Source organism: Micropterus dolomieu, linkage group LG13 (genome assembly GCF_021292245.1).
Source record: "Micropterus dolomieu isolate WLL.071019.BEF.003 ecotype Adirondacks linkage group LG13, ASM2129224v1, whole genome shotgun sequence".
NCBI classification, from domain to species: Eukaryota; Metazoa; Chordata; class Actinopteri; order Centrarchiformes; family Centrarchidae; genus Micropterus; species Micropterus dolomieu.
This window is the reverse complement of record NC_060162.1, coordinates 12,189,960-12,198,946: the sequence shown is the minus strand read 5'-3', so window position 1 is coordinate 12,198,946 and position 8,987 is coordinate 12,189,960. Positions and strand designations below refer to the sequence as shown.

Genomic DNA, 8,987 nt, shown 5'->3' with positions numbered 1-8,987 from the left:
TCTTAAAAGGAAGTTTTTCCTTGCCTCTGTCGCCTAGTGCTTGCTCTTGGTGGGAACTGTTGGGCTTCTGTAAATAGCATCATAGAGTACAGTCTAGACCTGCTCTTTTATGAAAAGCGCTGTGAGATAACTGTTGTTGTGATTTGGCGCTATATAAATAAAATTGAATTGAATGTGCTTAAAGCAGCTATAATAAATATTTTTATAATGTATCAAATGACAATGTGACAAAGTGTAAAAATGGGCACTCAGGCTCCCCTCGGCTCTACGGTGCTTAATAATTGTCTGTTTGTTTAGCTGTCTGGCATGTAACCTTACAGTTTCACTCTCACCGCTCTCATTGTGCTGTTTCCAGCCTAGGCAGGCAGCTGTACTGTACAGTACCTGCTGAACAGCAGACAGATACAGTTAGCAACTAGCTGGAGAACATAATGGAGCAATTAGCAGCTAAAGAGCCAGATATTTCCCTCAAGAGTTGGTAGAGATCAAAAGAGTAAATGTTGGATATTAGGTGACCAGAAACACGAGTCACAATGATTGGAAATGTTGCTCCCCCGCGCTTGGCGGTTGTGTGAATAAACAATTTGCTAACAAGTTCAGATAAGAGAGTCATGTTATTTCTTGGTACTCTAAATATCCAACAGCTCTGGTAATCTTTCTTATAAATGTAACCTTTTCAAAATGAATGACCTACAACTTCGAAAAGGTCATAAATTAAGAAGCATAAGAGGCACTTTTTTATGGAAAGGAAAAAGATTTAGCTGGAAGGCAGTGCTTTATTACATATCACAATGCCTAAAAAATAAAATAAAATAAAAAACCCACTTCCAATGGTAAGACAAGTTGTTGAGTAAAGTGGAAGTAGAAACTTATGCATCCAACATAAATGCTTGTCAAAGATGAACCTTTGGGTGGAATGGCAGTTGAGTTATAGCATCTGTCAGGAAAACTGCTTTTCACAAGCTTAAGGTTTTCTGAGGATAGGTCTAATTAGCCAAACACCAGTGTTAGCTGGACAGTCTTCTGAAAGCAAAAAGTTACGTCAAATCAGCCAACTTTAATTATCAGGAGAGTACCTTGGCGAGAGGTGATTTCTAAAGCATCGTTATCAAACAACAGAAAAGCTGGCCACACTAAGGACCAACCAAAGACATTTTTACATGGCTAACCACTTACTCGACATGTCTCCCAGGCAAGCTGATCTCTACAAGCACACACCTTCCTGAGGAGAAGGCTAATTAGCTAAATACCATACACCTGTGTGGGATGGATAATCTTTTAAAGAAGTCATGAAAGCCTTCAATTTGGACAATCAGTTCTCCACCCATCAATTAAGCATTAGCTGTTGTAACTTCTACATTTTCCCACAAGCCTACTCACTCTCAAACTATAAAACTCTAACCCACAGATGTATAATTTGTGTGTCAAAAGTGGAAACAGTGAGCAGTTTAATATTTTTCTTGTTTGTTTTTTAAGAACATTTCTAAGAACATGAATGTGCTTTGCTGAAGCAAGCACACTAATTATGGCTTTTGCAATTATCCACTGATTTTTCAGGTGGGGAGTGTAGTAGTACTTTCCTCACCTTCTAAGCTAAATTAAGTCACCATCTGTGAAAAGTTTTTATTCTTTGTAGCATTGATCCCTTGCTTAATGGCTTCTAAATGCTGAAACAATTGTTTTAGTTCAAATGCATCGGTTTGACTGAGCAGAGCCTGGATTGACAACCTAACAGCCGTTCTGACAGCACCCAATTACAGTATATTGGATCAATCTCTAACTCCGTAATGATTTTATATAGCAACTTTCGCTGTGTTGTCTTCATCTTCAGAGCTTGCCAACTCTGGTCTTCACTCATCAGTCCATCTGAAGGTAATTAAGAGGCTTTTCCATTTCTGACTGAAAAAAAACATAATTATTATGGAAAATAAGGTAATGCGATATTTTTGTCTCACGTCATTGTAACCCTGTTCTGCTCTACAAGCCTGGGGAACAGGGCCTTAAATTCGTTTACTTACTCAACAGTGATTATTTTTTACTGTATTACTCAGATGTATTGAGTGGGTGACTGTCTACGTGCTAAAGAAATAAGACTATTAAGCTATGTGTGTGGGATCTTATAACACACCCTCAACACCCCGCTAACCATGGACAATAGTCACATGAACCACATTTAAACATTCTTTAAAGTATCAATTAAGCACATTTATTATACTAAAATGAAGGTCTGAATAAAGGAAAACTCAACAAATTGTATAGTGCCTAAATGCCCATATTGGCAATTCTCACCAAAACAAATACACCAGTTGAGTATGGTAAGTACATAACTCAATCTCACTACTTATTACTTCTTGAACCTTGGAAAAGACCTTGAATGTGTATAAAACTTTCAGTAGGCATTTATACTTAAGTTGAACTATTCAAACCTACACAACATGTAACTGCTCTTGAAATACTGGGGGGGCCTGCGTATAATGAAAAACAAACAAAAGTGCTGGCAAAGTTCTTAAATTGTAAAGAAAGTCTGATTGTTCCCGGGGTGCCTTGTGCCAAAATAAAGATGACATCCGCTTACAGTGACCATCAGTGAAAAGCGAGTTACTCACCACCCCAAAGTCTGATTTACCACAGTCCTCGATCCGCAGGAAAACAGCTCCTCACACCAGTCACTTGGCAGCAGGCCTAGATAAAGTCTCTCTCCCGCCAACGGTGCAGCAGGTTTCCTCTCGTCCGGGTGGGTGATGAAATCCACGCAGATGCAGTCCAACTATTAGCTCCAAGGCTAACAAAGTCCAGAGTCCATACACGCTATAACTCAGCGATAGCGTGGCTATCATGAGTCCATACACGCAATAACTTGAAGGTAGCGTGGCGAAAATTCTGCAGAGGAAACAGAATTAAACTTTCAGCTTCTATAATCCATGTTTAGACGCTCTGATGGAGCTCAGGATTGATCAGAAGGATGACTGCTTTACTCCAGTTTTACTGTATGAACATGGACTGTGTGTGAGACCTTTTGGATGTGTAGAAGAACACAGAACATGAATTAACATCAGATCTTGATAAGTCCTTTTGGCGTTTTGGGAGATATAATTATTAATTTATGTTGCTGTGGCTTCTGCGTAAATGCGCACAGCTAGACAGACTCTTTATCCTGCCAGCCGCTACTCAGTGTTCATTTTTATAATACTGCCTGCCCATCCACACATCACATTCAACAACATTAACATCAGTAATATGAAAGTGAATGCGACATTAAGGAATGCGGTTAGAACAGTGCTTTACAGGTGCTACACAAACGGTGAAGGGCAGAAAGCTTGATCACGCATCCGATCAATTTAAATAGGCTTAACTAATACAACTTATGATTACAACAGGAACCCTGTAGAGTCCTGCTCCGGCCATGGGTTGGTCCAGCTGCATGTCACGCCTCTTTTAAACGTGAGCGGCTGAAAAGTCTTCCGCTAAGAATACACCAGTGTATTCTCACTTATAGTTCCTCCAGCAAGCCTCCTTGATCCACGCTTCACGAGGCCCATTTTAGGAATTGAGATGTCCTTCATAACGGCGCGTTGAAATTGATTTCCGGGTCACGCATTAATTAATTAATCAATTTGTCATTGCCTATTTGTAAAGGGGTTGTAACCTCACAAAAATTAACCATTCGTCAGCTTTTCTTGATTTACTTCAAAAGTGATTTCTGTGTGTGAGTTTTCAGTTTCATTGAAATGTGTCAAATTTACTTTTGAGGGTATACTGTCCTACTACATGTACTCTTTGTGGGTGGAAATCTACGACTCAATGATTTGTCAGGTTACCCTGGCTGGTGCCCAAAACAAATAATTAAAAGTTGTTGTGTATATTAAAACCAGAACTGCCACAAAATGAGATTCATTATATGGACTATTATCTGAAATAAGCAACAAATAATATATGAAAACATATTTTATAGCACATAAAACAGTTACTGCAGCCTCTTGAGATACATACATACATACATACATACATACATACATTTGTCTAGCTTTGTTTCCTGTCTGCCTTTATTCCTCGTGTCTCACTTGACTAATTACCCTGCCTGCTTGCGTGTGTGGCGTGTCCCAATGTGCCCTCAGTTGTGTCCAGTCTTTGTTGTGTTGTAGTCCAATGTTGAGTGTCTGCTTTGTGCTCTGTTTTCCCTGAATTTCTAAATTGTTCCTTTTGTGTTTGGATTGTCTTGCCTTTTTTGGACTTACCCATGTGTTTGGATTAATTTGCCTTTTAATTTGGACTTCCTGTAAGTGAGTATTATCATTTAAATAAACCTGCAAACTTATCCAGCCTTACTAGTGTCTGCATTTTGTCTGCCGTTGCACTCAGCCTTTCTGATATAGATAATGCTTCCACAAGTATGAACTATATTGAACTTGAGTCTGATTTTGACATAATAAGGGATGAGACTGTTGCTGCTAGGTTTTTACATTCTGGTGGACATACTCAGACTTTGACCTTCAGGAATATGACTGACACTTTTATATGCTACAAACAATTATCCGAATTGACTTGGATTTGCAAAAAGGCCAAAAATGTCAATATGCATCAACTATATTAAGGTGAATTTATACAAACATTTTAAGGGTTACAATCAGGGGGGATGGAATCTATGTAATTTTTATAATGGTGAAACATGAAAAGATATATGTATCAGGAGCTAGTAAGACGAAAAGAAATTGGCAAAGGAGTCAATTTGAGAGAGAGAGAGAGAGAGAGAGAGAGAGTACAGTATCAGCTATTACAATCACAAGCCTTCCATGAATAGGGGGGGGGGGGGATTCATTGTGGTATTTCAAATGCAATTGTGTGTTAATACCTACAACAATATAATATTATGTATACATAGGTAAAAAAAAGTATGAGAAAACAAAGTTGTTTTAATATCTCAGGAGGAAACCTGAGATGTCTATACAAAGGCATGTTTGCAGTATGTTAAAGAACCAGTATTAAAAATCTCAATACAAGCGGATTGAATTGTTGCAGTTTTGGTTGATTCAGTAGGCTTTGAGAAGATAAAATAAGCTTATGCAAATGATCTCAAAGTGCACAAAACTTCCATTAGTTATCCAAGTATCTATTTCATTTGTTTTGGGGGGCAATATTGGTGGATTTGGTAACAACTGCAGTGCCTGTTGGTCACATCAATATTCCACACTTTCATCTGGAACAAAATATAGTATAGGCAGAAGGAGCGGCAACATGCCTTGCAGCATCCACTCTGCCGTGAGATTCATTAGGAGCAGAAGACAAACACATTTGTACAGAAAATACCAGCAACAAACCATCATGGTTAAACTGGGAAAGTGTTTTTATATAGAAGTCAGTGTCAGATTGTCTTCTTACTTGCATTATTCAGCTACTGTTTCATTAGCCATTAGCATAGTCTCCACTAGTTCCTCTCTTCTGTGTTTGTTTGACAGTATTGCATATTTGTGTACGGCTCATTCCCTGTGCGTGCATCAAATTTACATATTTACTGGGACCCACCAGCACCCAAGACGACTAACACATACAGTACAGGAAGCACTTACAGAATGCAAATACTGCATCGGCCTGAATATAACCTTCATTATAAGACTCACTATAGAGTAGAAAGATATACAGTATTTAACATATTTTATACATTGACACATTTAAATAAAAGTTAAGAAAAAACAAGCAACAAAAATAAAGTTACATGCATGTTACATATATAAATTGAGTTGTTCACTGATACAGTGGCATGAAAAACTGTAGCCTATCTCAAAGTCTTCGGTCTCCAGTGGTTGGCATTGTGCATTCTACTTTTCAGTCACATATAAAGACACACATGTAAAGTTCTTGGAGGCAGCTAGTTTTGGGGCCACAGAGAGATTTCCTTTGACTGGATTTTTAAGACCGTCTTTAAGGATTTGCCTTCTTCAACCATAACGTTGTGTTACAGTATATTTATTGGCCAGTACATTTTTGTAGAGAAGATGTCGGGAGACACTCTATAATTCTAGACAAAGCTTTGAGTTTGGAGCCTCAGTTTCTTATGAAAGCTGAAATTTTGACACACCAGAAATGGACAACTCTGCAATTTGACATTACTGTTTGGTCTGGTCAAGAGCTGGAAGTAATGACTGTGAATTGTTTTTATCTTATTTTACCAATCTTATTTATTATTGTTGTTGCATGTTGGACGAGGTTGCTGACGTACTGCGGTAAGCGTGTCGACTCATTTCTGTTTTCGGTGCTTGTGTGTTGGTACCGTGTTGTGCTGCTCTCGCTAAATACCAGTTAAATTTGTTAGATTACAGCAGCCAACAGTCCGCTAAACACTTATTCTTACAGTAATTTTGCCTAAGCACTCACAGTTCTTTCCATCTTTAGTGACTGCTGTTTAATCTCATAGTTGTTTTCAAAAGTTTTGGTAGCTGACGCTACAGTACTTTAGCGATGGCTTCTCCTACCTCTTTCTCCTGCTCGGTGTGTCAGATGTTCAGTTACTCCTCTGCCTCCTTTAGCAATAATAGTACGTGTAATAAGTGTAGTTTATTTATAGACATGGAGGCGAGGCTCAGTGATTTAGAAGTCCGGCTCCGCACCTTGGTAGATCAGTCTTTAGCTACTGTTGCTAGCCAGTCCCTGGTAGTCGGTGCGGAACGGCCTGAGTTAGCCTCTGGTAGCCGTCCCCCGGCATCTCCTGTGCAGCCAGGAAGGGGTGGCTGGATGACTGTCAGAAGGAGGAATAGTCGTAAGCATTCAAAGCCCACGGGTGATCACCAACCTGTTCGCGTCTCTAACAGATTTTCCCCACTCAGCGACACACCCGCTGAGAAACCAACTCTGATCATTGGCAGCTCCATTTTGAGAAACGTGAAGTTAGCGAAGCCAGCGGCCATAGTTAAGTGCATCCCTGGGGCCAGAGCGGGCGACATTGAGTCTTATTTGAAACTGCTGGCTAAGGATAAACGTAAATACAGTAAGATAATATATACGGTAATGACTCCCGGTTATGCCAATCGGAGGTCACTAAGATTAATGTTGAGTCGGTGTGTACATATACAAAAACAATGTCGGACACCGTAGTTTTCTCTGGACCCCTGCCAAATCTGACCAGTGATGACATGTATAGCTGCATGTCGTCATTCCGCCGCTGGTTGTCAAGGTGGTGTCCAGCAAACGATGTGGACTTTGTAGATCATTGGCAGACCTTCTGGGGAAGACCTCGTCTGATTCGGAGAGACAGCATCCATCCCACTTGGGAAGGAGCAGCTCTCATTTCTAGAAATCTGGCCAAGTTTATTAATGGACCAAATCCATGATAACCCAGAGTTGAGACCAGGAGGCAGAGTCGCAGTCTAACACACTTCTCTGCTCCTCCATTTCAGGAGTTACTTAGTGAAAATCCTATAGTGACGGTGTCTGCCCCCCCACCATCGAAATTATTGAAAAAGGTAAACAGAAGAGGAGCTGTGCATAAAAACCTCATAAAAATTAAATCCACAAGAGCAATAGTGCAAACTAATAGGAAAATTAAATGTGGATCTCTCTCTTCTAAAGGTGTACTAGTAAATGAACTAATATCAGATTATATTGATTTATTTTGTCTTACTGAAACCTGGCTGGGTGATGGAGAATATGTTGGCCTAAATGAGTGCACCACTCCCAGTCATATTAATACCTACTTAATAGGTGGAGTTGCAGCTATCTTCGACTCTAGCCTACTAATCAGCTCTAGACCTAAACTAAATTATAACTCATTTGAAAGCCTTGTTCTTGGTCTTTCGCACCCAAGTTGGAAATCACTGCAACCAATTCTTTTCGTTATAGTGTACCGAGCACCTGGTCCGTACTCTGAATTCTTATCTGAATTTGCAGAGTTTTTGTCAACTTTAGTCCTTAAAACGGAAAAAGTTATTATTGTAGGGGATTTTAATATTCATGTGGACGTTGAGAATGAGAGCTTTAGTACTGCGTTTATCTCTCTGTTAGATTCCATTGGCTTCTCTGAGTGTTCATGAACCTACTCACTGGTTTAATCACACCCTCGACCTTGTTTTGGTGTATGGTATTGAAATTGAACATTTAGTGGTGTTCCAACAGAATCCCTCTTTGTCCGACCACTGTTTGATAACTTTTGAGTTTGTATTGCTGAACTACACGCCATTAAAACTCTCCGTAAAGCCCTCCGTAATGCCAGAGCAGTGTACTATTTTCCTTGTATCTGCTTCCCCTTGGACATATTATCCATAAACATGGCATTTCTTTTCATATTTATGCTGATGACACACAAATATACTTGCCCGTCAGATCCACAGACCCTGGAATGCTGAGTTCACTTAACAACTGCCTTTGTGAAGTTAAAAAATGGATGTCAAATAATTTCCTCCAGCTGAACTCAGACAAAACGGAAATCCTGGTCATCGGGTCTCAGCAGATGGCAAATCAAATACTGCCATCTGCTGGTTCCCTAGTAAATCACATTAAGCCTGTGGGAAAGAACCTTGGTGTTTGGTTTGATAGTAATTTAAATTTCGAGCAGCACACCACAAAGCTTGTTCAATCATGTTTTTATCAACTTAGAAATATAGCAAAAATTCGATCTATGTTAACTTTTAAGGACACCGAGACCATTTTACACGCCTTCATCTCATCATGCCTAGATTATTGCAACAGCCTTTTCACCTGTTTAACCCAAAAATCTATTGATCGACTCCAGACTGTCCAGAACTCAGCTGCCAGGCTTTTAACCAGAACAAAGAAATATGACCACATTACTCCTATTTTAGATTCATTACACTGGCTCCCAGTATGTTTTAGAATTGACTTTAAAATTCTATTGATCACTTTTAAAGCTCTTCATGGCCTCTCGCCTTATTATATTTCTGACCTTTTAGTCCCATACGCACCAGCACGTACCTTGAGATCCTCGGGCAGAGGTCTGTTGTCTGTTCCAGAGTCTCGACTGAAAACTAAAGGGGACAGAG

At 39.6% G+C, this 8,987-nt stretch overlaps 1 long non-coding RNA gene across 2 annotated transcripts in view; it reads left to right on the top strand.

The window, feature by feature from the left end:
• Positions 1-1,373: 1,373 nt before the first annotated feature.
• Positions 1,374-8,987, top strand: part of LOC123981449 — a 40,735-nt gene continuing 33,121 nt past the window's right edge. The window contains exon 1 of one of the 2 annotated variants that reach the window (XR_006827769.1): positions 1,374-1,872. This is a non-coding gene — a long non-coding RNA (uncharacterized LOC123981449). The remainder of the gene's footprint in view (positions 1,873-8,987) is intronic. The other variant, XR_006827770.1, reaches the window with a different exon arrangement.